Below are 14,873 nucleotides of genomic sequence, written 5' to 3' on the forward strand. Positions count from 1 at the left end.
GAAGGATTGACAAGAGGGAGATAGAGTGAATGTGGAGAGAATGAGGGGAGTATGAGGAATTCGCTGGCGTGGTTCGAGGATAATCGTTTCAACTGCTGTTGAGGCTAGTCGTGAATATAATAGTTCCCAGTGAATAAATCGCTTTTTATTACCGCTCCGAAAGTGAACCGAAAGTTTTTGTTGGCGAGACTCTACACTGAGATAATTCTCCATCTAGAATTTATGTGCACTGCACATATATTTTTGCAATCAAGCTTTGCACATGTATTATATTAGTCTTGCACATAGAATGAGAAACTCTGCTACTCGTATATTTTATGTGCACGCACTAACAGAATTCAAATGCAATTAGAATATTTATTATAGCATTAGATTAATATGTTTTATGTGCAGTCATAATAATAATCATGTGAGTTGTTTTCAAAGCCAATCCGATCTAATTATGGGTTATTGTAAATAATTTGTGAAAAAACAAGAAATACAAAGAAATATTTATTTATACTTCGGACATTTACAAGAACTTCTGCGTAGTAAATAAAATATTACGATCTAATCATGTAGGGTATCTGTTCCTATATCAATAACAATAAGGCACAGTGCACATAAAATACATTGATTTCTCACCCAATTATCAAGTACCATGAGAATAATTATGCTCAATTCACATAATTTTTAATTGAGAACAATTTGGTGACTTCAAAAATGAAATAAATATCAGATTTATGAAGTATTTAACTGAAAAACATCATCACCACCATGCACCCATTTCAATAACATTCTAAAATAGTTAATCCTATGCCTGTACCTATTTCAATAATACTACTTCCAACATAAACTACGCACACTATTACTCATGTGTATACGTAACGATATGATTGCAGTGATGCCGAATTCTCCAATGTCTTTTATTTATGTAGGAACAACTGAAATGTTATTAGAAATATAATTACAATATTTCAGTTTTTGTTGCAATTTTCCATCTTATCAGTTCAATTTTATGTTTGTCATAATTTATCTTTTCGATATACCTTATTTTGCAAAAATGTCAGTTGAGTTTCACATTAAAAGTTCATACAAGCCTTTTTGAAATAAAAATCTAAGTTGGCAACCCTTGAGGATACAAGCAAGATGTAAACAGTTTGGAATACGGACACGGATAATTCAGACATAGTTCGAAATAAACCTATATCAAACTATAGGAAATCGCGTTCTTTTTTCAAATATAATTGTATTAATAGTGAAAATGTGATGTGCTTTATGTGCTGTGAAGTGAATTTCATATGTAAACATTTGTTTTAGCTTGAAATTGAGTGGAAAACAACGTTGTGAATACAGGTGTATCTGTTAGTAGCAATCGTGCAGTGCATCAAACCAGCAGTTCAGAGGTAGGAAAATGTGTTTTATAGTTTTGTTTCTCATAATTTGAGTCTTGTGAACTGAAATATAGCTTAAACGGAATTTTAAATAATATTATTAACATTGAAGAATGTTGTCCATTCATTATTATGTACGTTCGATGTGAGACATTGTATTTAAATCGATTTTCAATTGGGTTTATTGACGATTGTGATTAATATACGGGCTGTTATTAATATGGGAGCTTTTACCCTACTTAGACGCAAATTTGGAGTGCCGCTCCGTGGTGAACGTTGGGGACGGAAACGAAGGTGCTGCCAAAATGGATCTTCTTAATTAACGAAAACCACCCGCGGCAGTCGGTATATATCGGCCCACATCCACACCGATTTGCGCCAAACCGTTCAAAACGACCACCGGACAGCTACCAGCGACACTTCCATCGTGAATGTGATTTGCCCTGGAGTATTCCAAAAGATTTATCCGATGGTCTCGCAAATCAAAGCTCTTCGCCGTGCTGCAAATTGTGATTCCGCATTCGCGCTACTGCACCAGTAAATCCATCACTGCGTAACACTTTGCGTGTGTTTTGCCGGAATAGAATAGCATCCGCTCGGTGGTGTTTTTTCTGTAAACGATGTAAAGATTATTAATATAAATGTCCTTTTCTTTGTCCTATTCACTTACCTCCATTAATGTGAACCAAGATTTTGGATGTTGGGAATGTTGTTTTTCTTCATTTCTCCACTCGAATGCTGCGTGGGTTCACCGTATTTTGGTAGCGGTGGCATAACCGCAACATCCATGATTTTTTCTGGTGGAGCCATGTTTCGCACTGCCTATTTCACCCAACAGAGTTATCCGATGCCACACTGCAAATCGTAATGCCGCGCAAGAGTTCGTGTCGTTCCTGCATCAGAAATCCCATAATCGTGTAGCACTTTTCGTGTAATTTGCCGAAATAAAACAACATAATCTCGATGGTGGTTTTTCCTGTAAAGGTCTGCAGTTTGTTTATAGAATAAGGTCCATTTTTTTGTTCTCTCCACTTACCTCCATTAAGGACATAGTTGGTAGAGTACCACGATGGCAGTCAATATGGCACCGGACCTTCCACGGGTCAACCCCACACCTCCCGCACTCCTCTCCCACCAACATTCGGATGCATTGAACAGCATCGAGCAAAAGTCTAATATTGAAATTACTAACCTGTTCACAGCATATTTATTCACTTCCCGTGATAGCGAACATGTTTATCCAAAGAGTCCTATGTATTTCGGCTCGAATAATATCATAAATTAGCAGTTTCGTGCCAATTTATTAGCCGTTCGCGATTTGGTGGGTTTATCACTGCACTTCACTTCTTCTCAAAGGGCACGGAAAAAATCAAGTTTTTACTCACTTCTCCGCACATGAGCAGCCCGAAATGTTGATGGAATGCAAATTAAACATCACTTTTCGAAATCTGTCACTTGTTTAAACCGAAAACTTAATATAAACTGCTATTTTTGCCCGAAAAAAACGATTAAAAACTGATCGCGGAGCGAATGTAAACACCGCGGTGCACCGGCACCGGCAGCAGCAAACTAATAAGTAGGGTGGTTCAAAAAATAATTTTGCTCCGCCACGCTCAGTCGATTATGATTTATAATTTGAGTGTCATCCAATGGTTTGGGCTGGTTTGAATAAAGGCTTACCGTGCACAAGTCGTTTCAGGTTTGTATGACAGTTGATATGGCGAGGTTAAATTTAACATTATTCTGATTCTGGCACTCCGTCATTGGGCGCTAGCGAGGGGGGAGATCATATGAGTGGATGAAATATTCAAGAGCTTCAACTCCATAGACAATCCATATTGGATGGTCGTTCCAATAGTTGGGAGTTGATTTTAATCGAGGTTGCGAATCTTTCGCATGATAATTAGGCTTCTCATAAGGCATCAGTGAAACGTGCAATTCAACAAAATACCCAGAATTTGTCTGTGATATCTATCGCACCAGGGGCAGATACTTCTAGTCTAGTCTAGTCTACACAATCGCACCAGGGGCAGATGCTTCATACAAAAAGTGTGACATAAGGGTGAGTGGGGTATAAAATGCTATATTTGCGTTACGTAATCAGTGGATCTTTCCTGCAGTGCGGTTTTCATTCAGTGAAGTCTCTGGAATGATGCTTTCAGCTATGTGTGTTCTCTTTTGGTGGGAGGCGCCGTAGCCAGTGTAATAAAAGGTTTAGTTTCTCATACTAGTTTTCATACAAACTTGAACCGGCTTGCGCTCAACCAGTTTTTGTTCAAATCGGTTTTTTGAGGACACTCGGAGCATGGGACGGAATCGAGCGAGCGTGGTGGAGATGGGACGTTATTTGAACCACCCTACTAATATTCTTTGTTATTTTATAAATACGACACCAATACTACTACAGTACATGACAGTTTTTATTGTACCAATACTTTCAAAGCTTTGTTTTGGTACTCAACCCACCTTCACCTTAACGTGGGCCAAAATTCCGATGTTGGAGATCTTTTTTCTGCTCCAACTTGGTTATACGCTGAGTGGGTCCGTCGTATTTTGGAGGCAAATTCTGGTTTGCTTCTCCGCCATGTTGGTGGTTTTTAAACAATAAATATTAATTTCAACGCTAATGTATTTCATGTGCGTGTATTGATATTTGATTTATTATTGGTCATTGCATTGAAAATTTACTTGCGATTTAAGTAAATCATAAATGTTTGGCATTTAAATTCTATTACCAATAAATATATTTCAAATGCTGCACATAAAACCGAGTTGAGGGAAGCCGGCTTGCTTCTATATAGTTTGTGCACATAAAAAATATTGTTGATTTGATCTCAGTGTACAATATCATATGCACCTGGTACACGGTCAAAAGAACGAACCCATCCCAACTTCACTATCAGTAGTCAAAATGCGAGCCAAATGAACATTCTTATTTTATATACACAGATTGAGAGGTATTGCGATTGTAATGAAATATATTTTATGAAAAGTTTCATACAATAAACAATTTCTTTTACTTCCACTAGTAGAAGTAAGCTAGTTTATGCATCGTATGCATAGTAGACAAACATATTCCAAATTGACATCAAATGCATAGTCACATACAAACTTCCACTTTTTGCATTGCGGCAAGTGCAGGAAACGTTTGCAAACAAAAGTAACAGCATTGCTAAATCGTTTCGGAGTCTAAAATGTTGTAGGGGCTTTGCGGTAGGCAGCCCTTACTTTGCACCGTTCAATGGAATAATTTCCATGAAATAATAATAATGGAACATATTTCCCTTTTAATTGCTAAATTTTAGCTTAGTTATGGATCAAAAAATTATTCTTTATGGAATCTCCTGAACTATTTTATGAATTTATGGTAGCATTTTAAGGAACATTCGGATGTTATTTATGGATCGTTTTTCATTTTTTTATGGATCCGTCTTTATTGTTTATATGCAAAAGTATGTTTTGCCTTTGCGGTAAGATGCGCTGATACAGAGGAAGACCATACTAAAGGTGGTTGGGTCCGATTCTCGGTCCGGTCTAGGAAATTTTCGGTTTGGAAATTGTCTCGACTTCCCTGGGCATAAATGTATCATCGCGGTCATAATCGGCGATTTCACAACATCAAAACAAATTATCGATTTGTTCTCAAGCTTTGCTCGGGTATTCAACCTTAACAATAGATATCGGCATACATTTTGAAAAGTGCCGCGCGTTTCCAAGCAACTAGTATTTAATCAAACTATTGTTTGCTATAACAATCAATATTATGGACATCTTAGGGCATCTTTAGTAATGTTATAGTTATAGTTATATTTATTTCCCGAGTTTTACATTTTATAACTGATAAGAAAATTATTTTGAGCTTTTTAATCGAATGTCTTCACTTGTCATAAGACGAATTTATACAATCACATTGAATTCCATGGGATTGTATATAAACTCGTCTTATGACAAGTGATTTTATAACTGTCAAAGATATAGAACAAGAAATGCATTTTCAGTAGCAGTTATAAGATGCACATGTTTTATACTGGAAAACGAAAAAATAATCTTCCGAGGCCAATTCAAATGTCAAACTGTTATGATGTCGATGAAATAGTATTTTTTATAGCTGATGACGTCATCTTCTTTTGTCTTGAACGAAATGAAACTCGAGTAAATTCTGTTGCAAATTCGTGCAAAAATACAACTGAGCAGTATTCCAGTTATAAATTTCCCGACGAAACTGTTCGAATTTTTAAAACTATTACGCCTGTTGAAGATGGCATTTTTACAGTTTCAATTTCATTTCCTAACATCATGAGCATCATCCAGAATCGGGGTAAGCAAATCCTCTTTGCATAACTTAACTATCACTAGCTTAACTGCGTACTATACTAACAACCGATGACAAATTGAATCCTTTACTGGTATCATTCGCTACGTACTTCACTGTTACATTAGTGAAGCGCCTTCGTTTATGCAACCACTACAGCATGTTGATTACGTCTATTTTGCTTTAACCCTTACATGGCTGTCAGAAAATCATCTGCGAAACGCCAATAAGAGCACTCGGATCGGATACCCTTACGCTGAAATGATCATAACTTTGGCAATTTTTAACCGATTTTAAACAGCTGGACTGTTTTGGAATCGCAACCTGTTTGCAAATTGGGAGGTTTTATTGTAAAGTGATGTCAAATATTTGTATTTTTGCGGACGTGTTTCGCTTAAGAATACATTTTGTAGGTGATATTGTTTTATTAGTTGGTCTTATCGCATCGTGGTATTCGCAAATATATTTTGTAGGTATTCTTAGAGAGTTTTATGTCTATAGCTAATAATTAAATGACTCTTGATGCCATTCAAATGACGCTCAAATGGATAGTAAATGCTTTAAGCTCATCAAAAATAATTTGAAGGCAAAACCAATGTTATAGCCAAAGTTTGCAATTCTTACTAAACCCTACCTAAGTCCCACTCTTCCTTATCCACGCAAATTTTTGCTAATAATTGAGGGAGTCATACGCAAAGGGGTGTAACTGACTAGAAATCAGTTTCGCGAAAAATGGGTGCAAATTTTTTCAATATTTCTTCGCTCCATATAATTTGTCTAAGAGTTAAAAAAAATCATATTTTCTGGGAATTTTCACATTTATTACAAACAAGGTACAAACGATATCAACATATTGCCGTTAAGCTCTTAGACTAAAGCATTTTTGCTGGAGTCAACTAGAATTGGACGAAAATGTTATATACACCCACCTGCTTCTAACCCTCTAAATTTATAATTTTTCGCCTACTTCCAGTGCCGCGAAGAAGAGTAGATTTGCTTCTTTCAGTATTTTCGAACCTAACGAACGATCGCCAATGCCACTTATGCAGCCAAATTTATGGCATCCTGATACAATTTGATACAGTTATACAACTGTAACGTAATTGTAATGTAACTGTTATGTGATTCCCCTTCGAAATTTTCGCGAAAAATTAGTGAAGAGTTAGGTACTCAGTGGCCACCAGATATTCTTCCGTTAAATTTATTGGGTTCCAAGGCAGTACAGATTCATTCTAAGCTTGCTGACCCGGCGAGCTTCACCTCACCTTAAATTGATTAATTTACAGAAACATTCCATTTTTGCATTCGAGATTTATTGGTTTTTTAATTTAATTTTTTTCCATAATTTATTTAGCAAACAAATCGGTTCTAGACAACGATTTTCATTATTTTATCATATTTTTTTTCCATTAAATAAAAAAACAAATAAAAATTTGCATAAATCGACCTTTCTATTATCGAATTCGTGGCATTTATTGCAAGCAAGCGACAAGTGTGAAGCGAACAGAATTAGAATTTATTTAATATTATTATTTAACAGAGAGTCAATCTTAGGAACAGCAATGTTAAAGATGCCAGTAAACCAATGCTTGGTGATCAAAACTTTCCCAATTATATATAGAAGAAGATACCGGTCAAAATTTAAAAATTCCATGCAAATTGTTCAAAACACCATTTCATAAAAAAAGTAATAAGTGAGAAGCGAGAGGTGAATAGTGAGAAGTGAGATGTGAGAGGTGACAAGTGAGAATTGAGAAGTGATATATGAGAAATTAGAAGTGAGAAATAATTTGTGAGATGTGAGAAGTGAGAAATGAGAAATAATTTATGAGAAGTGAGAAGCAAGAAGGGAGAAGTGAGGAAAGTAAAGTGAGAGAGCGAGAAGTGAGGAATAAGAAGGAAGAAATGAGAAGTGACCATTGAGAACCGAGAAGTGAATAGTGAGAAGTTAGTAATGAGATAAACATGTGAGATGTGAGAAGGGAAAACTGAGAAGCGAGAAGCGGTAAGTAAAAAGAGGAAAGTTAGAAGTGATGAGTGAGAAGTGACAAATGAGAGATAAGATACGATAAGTGAGATTTAGGATAGAAAAAGTGAGAAGCGAGAAGAGAGAAGTAGGAAGTACGTGGTGAAAAATGAGAAGTGTGAAGTAAGTAGTGTAAAGTGAGAAGTGAGGAGTAAGAAGTGAATAGTGAGAAGTAAGAACTGAGAAGTGAGAAACGAGTGGTGGGACCCGAGGAGCAAAAAATGAGAAGCGAGAAGGAAGAAGTAAAAAGTGGACGAGAAGTGAGATATGCGAAGTGAGAAGTGAGAAATAGGAAGGAAGAAGGATAAGTAAGAAAACGGTAGCGAGAAGTGAAATGTGAGATTTGGGAAGTGTGAAGTAAGGAATGATATGCGAGTAGTGAGAAGTAAAAGGTGAGCAGTGGAAAGTGATTTTTGAAAAGTGAAAAGTGAGAAGTAAATAGTAAGAAGTGAGATGTAGGAAATCAAAAGTGAGAAAGGAGAAGTGAGAAGTAATATCATTAAAAATATTTTAAGCTCTTTTAGTGGAATGTATTCAACCGTCTAAGACGAGTTAAGTATTCTCCATTTAATTCCACCAATTATTTAGTGGTCGTCTTCAGTGTCTCGTACTTGACTCGACTCAAGTCGAGTGATGTGAGAGGTGAGAAGCAAAAAGTTGAGAAGTTCGAAGTGAGAATCGAGAAGTGAGAAGTGAGAGGCAAAAAAATGTAAAAAATGTAAGTGCGAAAAAAATGAAAAGTGAGAAGTGGGATGTAAAATGTGAAAAATGAGATAAAGATGGGAGATGTGAGAAGTTAGAAGGGAGGAGTGTACCACGCGAATTTGACGTCACACGTTTCATTGCTTGGATTGTAATCGTGGCGTTATTCTCGTTTAGCTACACTAGTTGAGAGTTCGTTTGGCTACCCTCGTCTTCGCCTCAGCTCGTCTATAGAACCTACAGTGTCTTTAATCTAGACTACTTTCCGATTTAGGTACAATATTTAGGCCACTACTTGGGATGTGGATGGTCGTATAATAACTCGATAATATTATTGAGTTCGCAAGCGAAAGGCAGGACATCATTAATGAATTGAAACAGAACCTGCTGGTGTTCGAGTCGTCAGACAAGAACAGAACACTTTTATCAGCCACCCGGGAGAAGCGAGAAGGCCGACAAAGGTGCCACAACTGAGACCTTCTCCTTTCTTGGAACATCGACTATGGCTGAAGAGGCTATTGATTTCGCCCTGACGGCCAACTAAGAAAATATTGCGCTCAACGAAAAACGGCTCAGGCAGCAAACCGGCGAAGGTGCTCAGAGCAAAGCCAAGCAGTAGGTGACAGTAGGCCAAGCGTCGTCTTGACGGAGCAGATCAGGATGTAGTGATGCCCGAAGGGCGTTGACCCGAGAAGGCAACTTCTCGGCCCAAAAAAGCGAAAAGCACCAACCAAACGCAAGTTGCCGGGCCGCAAGAGGGTACCTGTCGGCCAGTGTCATCGGCACAAGGGACCCTGGCAGCTGGTCAGTACCCAAGCAGCACAAATCTAATGAAACTGGTTACAGTAACCTAATTGTGACTAAATCTGGTCACACATAAGTAACTGTGATATATGTACAACATGTGTTCTGCTCGGGTAGCTCAAAGCGGAAGTCGAGCGCATCTCGACCCGTAAAGAAAGTTAAGGACAGAGTAGAGGCCTTGTTGCTCAAAACCGATAATCATAAGTACGCCGACGTCGATGCAGGCGACCGAAAAGCTTTCGGCGCTGGAACAGGACGCACGAAGCGTCAGACGCACCAAGACTGGTGAAATGATTTTGGTGCTGAAACGTGGAGCTAGCGGGACGACTGGCCCAACCCTAGCAGCACACATACTTCACATAGGTTGCTGCAACCCATATGTGACCAGATTTAGTCACAATCAAGTTGCTGCAACTATTTTTGTCTGACTTGTGCTGCTCGGAAAGAGATATTGGGTGACGGCGCCGAGGTGAGGTCGTTGGGGACGGAAGTGACCTTCCAGTGCAAGTAACTGGACGAGGTCACGAACGCGGTACAAAGGTCTTCTATTTGGCAATAGCAAAGAACCGTTTTTTCTATTAAAAGTCGTTTTTTACGCGGTTTTCGGGATTCCCGCGTTTTTTTACGCGATTTACGGGATTTACGCGGATTTTTTTCAAAGTTTTTTTTTACGCGGCTTTTAAAAAACGTTCGGAAACACGTGAAAACCACAAAAAAACGATTTTTATTTAAGTCGTTTGTTACACGGTGTTTGGGATTCACGCGGTTTTTTTCACGTGGTTTTGATTTACGTGGAACGTATCCCCCGCGTAAAAACCGACTCCAGTGTTAACTATTTAGGGAGGTCTCGTAGCGTTGTTGGTTACACGTTCGCCTTATAAGCGAATGGTCATGGGTACGATTCCCAGCCCCTCCACCAAACCCTCGTCAGTCGCCGGACTCGCAGCTCATACGGTGGCGTTTTGGGTTACGGCTGCCTGATGACGACTGACAACTTGTTCTTCTCGGAGGCATTCCTCCAACGTTACCCGGATAAATGGCAACCGAGCAATGCAATGATAATTGGATACACGACATGGACAAACGAAAACAATGGACTCACGATTAGATGGACTGGCAACGACAACAATAACGAATTATGGATATCTAAAAATAGATTCTTTGTGGATTATGTACAACAGAATACCACAGTAGATCTCCCGGCACAGTAGCGGGGTGCCTACCAAATAAATACATGACTAAAAAAAGTGAATTACACCCAGGTTTTTTTTTTACACGGTTGTAATTCATTAATTTCTCGGGAAACCTGAATTTTCACAACTTTTCATATACACTCTGAATTTTCTTTGATTTTTTGTGAGGTTAACGTGGGGTTAACTCACCGACGAACCGACGTGTCACTGGCGCTCTCTGATTGTCTCTCGCTTTTTAACGGTCATTTACTTTTGCGGGCGATCGCTTCTGTCAAATAAGCTAAGACACAACTCCGCTGCAATTTTAATACACGTTGGATGGAGGCTGAGCTATGAAAACTTCGCGAGCCATTATGGGGGTGGCGGTAGTGTTCGATGATTTTTCATCATGGCGTCGTGGGCAGCAAATTTGAATTATTTTCCATTAAGTGACACGTCGGTGGTTAACTCATTGCTTCATTGATGCTGAAGGTCTTAAACGACTAAAACCAAACCGTGTAAAAAAAACCTGGGTGTATTTATTACACATGTTCATTTTCATTTATTTAGTCTACATCTGAACAGACACTGAATCAACAATTTGACGCCATGTTCAAAATTACACATGTTACAAAATCTGAAAAAAAAATCACGGTGTCTTCGAAATATTCAGAAAGTAGCTAAAACTATTTTAAGAACCTATTCCGTCTTCACGCTTTATCAGGATGAAACTATAATAAGAAGGTTCTTGAAAGTTGTCGTATAACATCTCGTAATCCAAACAGACTATAAACGTCAACTTTTGGAAAACCAAAAATGTTCAAACTTATGTACACTGCAAAAATTCCATACATTTTTATTGGCAAAAATCCATTAATTTCATTCATGATTCTAATTAGTGCACACATAACCACTCTCCACGCGAAGTACAAATATAATCTATAATCAAATAAAATGTATGTGTGGTCTCTAATATGCAGTTATTGAATTTATGTGTGGGTACAAATTGCATATATTTGGTTCGCCAAATTGCAAAAATTTATGTGTGCGACAAATATATTCAATATAAAGAATTTTCTCGGTGTAGGAAGCATTTTTGACAAACTACAACCTATTTGAATTATTATTTGGGCGTTCTTCATCGGATGATAGTAAAAGAAAGTGCGATTACCTGATAACTTTCTCTCAAAACTACAAATCAAGACAAAATTTTCAAAACGACTTATCTGTTTTTGTAAACAAAGATTCAAACGTCTATTCCACGAATCTGATAGCACTTCGACACAAACCAACGTCATCATCAGGTAGCTGAAGCTTTCACCTATCTATTGGTAGTGTTTGTTTGCGTGAGAGCGCTATCAGATTCGTCAAATCGACGTTCGAATCTTTGTTTACAAAAGCAGATAAGTCGTTTTGAAAATGTTGTCTTGAAATGCTCATTATTGATATAATTTATTCGTTCAACGATATTTGAGTTACTTAACCGCTACTGTACCGAGATCTACTGTGATATTCTGCTGTACGGAATCCACACAGAATTTATATTTAAATTTCTATTACTCATTATTGTTGCCGTTGCCAGTCTATCTCGTCGTGACTCGTGAGTCCATTAAGTCCGTTTGTCCATGCCGTGTATCCAATGATCGTTGCATTGCTCGGTTGCCATTAATCCGGGTAACGTTGAAGGTTGGAAGAATGCCTCGAAGAAGAACAAGTTTTCAGTCGTCATCAGGCAGCCATAACGGTAAGACGCGTACCCCAAAACGTCACCGTATGGGCTACGGATCCGGCGACTGGCAAGGATTTGGGAGGGGTTGGGAATCGTACCAATGACCATCCAGGGCGACTTGATATTTTGACTTGCTCTGATTAAAGCAGAACTCGTCATCTCATAACTCACACACCAATTGAGTCGCTTACTCAATTACTTACAGAGTTCTACATAAGGTTTCAAAATTCCATCATCCAAGCTAGCGATTTTTGGATTTCAAGGTTTGAATTATATCCACGGAATGGATCAATCAAGGTAACTCATTTAGCACTCACCACATGAAAACAACGGCAGCACTGTATATGCATACTTCTATTCGTGTGCTTTTGACAGAACATTTCTACGGTGGCGCGATCTGTTCTAGACCAACATTTGAAAAGGGCGTAACAGCCAAAATTTATTCCTTCTGATTCTTCGTCTACATGTATAGCTTTATAAGTAGACGAAGAATCAGAAAGAATAACTTTTGGCTGTTACGCCCTTTTCAAATGTTGATCTAGTGTTCATTTCATAGCGGCGGTTTTTGCTCATTGATTGGTCCATTCAAATTTAACATTGAGTTATGAAAAAATATTAATCGAAAGATTTAAGGCTCAAGACTCCATCACAATGTTTTGAAAATTAATGACTGTATCGCTTGTTTGTAATAGTGAGGCAATTGGTACGAAAAAGTGCAGCAGCGATAAATAAATTTTGTTTACAACTGGGGTGGGTGGAAATGGGGTGTTAAAAATAAGCCAGCTGATGCATAATGTTGCCAGACTTGACGAAATTTTTATTTTATATCATAACACATGTTTACGGTGTATCAAATATATGGGTTTTTACTGGTTAAAATTTTTGTATACACCTTTTGGAATGTAACAGAAGCTTACATTACATATAAATCTGGCAACGGTGAAGAGATGATTATTTTCTTGTGTATGCACACCTTTTTTTGCGTGGTGGCGTGGACGTGGCTGGCGTATACGTTGTATTGTTCGGATTGAATAAAGTTGCATCGCGTAGATTTTGTTCTCACCATTTCACTTATTGCGCTAGTCAATTTGAGCCTTCCGCATTTTATTGCATTTGCAATACGGTCGTCAAATTTGTCTCTCACTTCGATTTTTGGAAAGCAGTTTTCGACAGTTTTTGGACGTGAAGTGAATTAATCGGTAGTGAAGATTGAATAAAAAGGTGAAACTCAGTTAGTGAATATGTTTTAGGAGTGATTAAATCAAAGAAACAGTGGGAAAAGATTAAGTGAAAAATCAAGTGCGTGTGTATGTGTTTGCTCCGAACGTTCGGAGATAGTATGCGTTCGATAAAAATGCGAATGTCGGTCTAGGAAAAAAGCAGTTTTCAGCGTTTTTCCAGTAATTCCTCAGTAATTGTTAGTTTGGATAAGTGAAAAATTAATATGAAAATGTAATGAATATGCTATGATTGAGGTAAGTCGGCAAATAGCCCCAAAATATTGAATTTAGTTCAAAACTTTATTAGTATTAGTGCGGATTCGAATAAAATCATCGGATTGATTACGGTTTATAGAGCCTTAAGATAAATAAACGCAATTGTAAAACGCCTCTTCCGAAGAACATTGAAGTTTCTTCGCCTCTGTTTCAAGGAATACTTCTGGGTCAAAGGAGCGTGACTTAAGGAAATGTTCAATCTGTATTTGTTGATGACACTTGATATTCGATTGAGACTTCACTCGTTACGAATTCACATTTTTTTAATATTCATGTAAAAAAACCTGACAGCAGAATAGAACTGCTATCGACTACGCGGCTTTGCCTACTCAGATCTCTCTTAGAACGTGCTCGAAAAATCAGTTAGTTTTTAATGATAAATAAATATTAAGCATCTTAGGGGAAATGCTACAAAGTTAAAAAGACTTCACTATTTCATTTACTTCCACTAAATTCACTTTGTATCAACAGATACGTATTTCGGTTATGGATAAATGTCCGTAAAATGAGTGAGTTTTCAACTACTGAGCCCATAGCCTGATTTCTAATAGGAAATAATGAAAAAAGATTCGTCGTCCTATATAACTTGTTGTGAGTAAACAAGTCGAGACTAAGTGCCCCAAAAATAAGTGATTTCAAATGCATTTTACGAATATATTAGTCTCCGGGCCTATTTTAAAAAGTTTCTTTTTTTTGTAAAAAAAAGTAAATTGGCCAAAACTTCCGAGCCCAGAGCCTGATCAGCCCGAACACAATTTGTTGCGGGTAAATCTGTTGATGGAAACTGATTGAAAAAGTTGACCAGATTTTCCAAAACGTATTTCGATCATAGCTTCAGATCCCGTCAGCCCAGTTCTCAATAGAAAGCAATGGGACTGGATTCCCTGTCGAACGCTACTTTTTGCGAGCCAATCAGTTAAGGATAAGTGTAAAAAAGTGAGCTAGATTTTTTCACTCGTCTTCGTTCAAAGAAAATGTATTTTGGCCATAACTTTTGAGCCCATGGTCCGATTCGGCCAATTTACTATAGGGAACAATGCGACAGGATCCCACGCCGACTGCAAGTTTTTGCGAGCATATCAGCTAAGATAAGTGTTTTAAAAATGAGCTTCTAATAAGGGAGCGTCCACAAATTATGTAACGCTTAGAGGGGAGGGGGTTCAGCGAAGTGTGACGATCCATTCAAAATTTTCAGATGTTTCATACAAAAAATGTGACATAGCGGGTGTGGGGGCTTAACATTGTACTCTCTTGAATAG

This window comes from Armigeres subalbatus, unplaced genomic scaffold, assembly GCF_024139115.2.
Source record: "Armigeres subalbatus isolate Guangzhou_Male unplaced genomic scaffold, GZ_Asu_2 Contig700, whole genome shotgun sequence".
Taxonomy (NCBI): Eukaryota; Metazoa; Arthropoda; class Insecta; order Diptera; family Culicidae; genus Armigeres; species Armigeres subalbatus.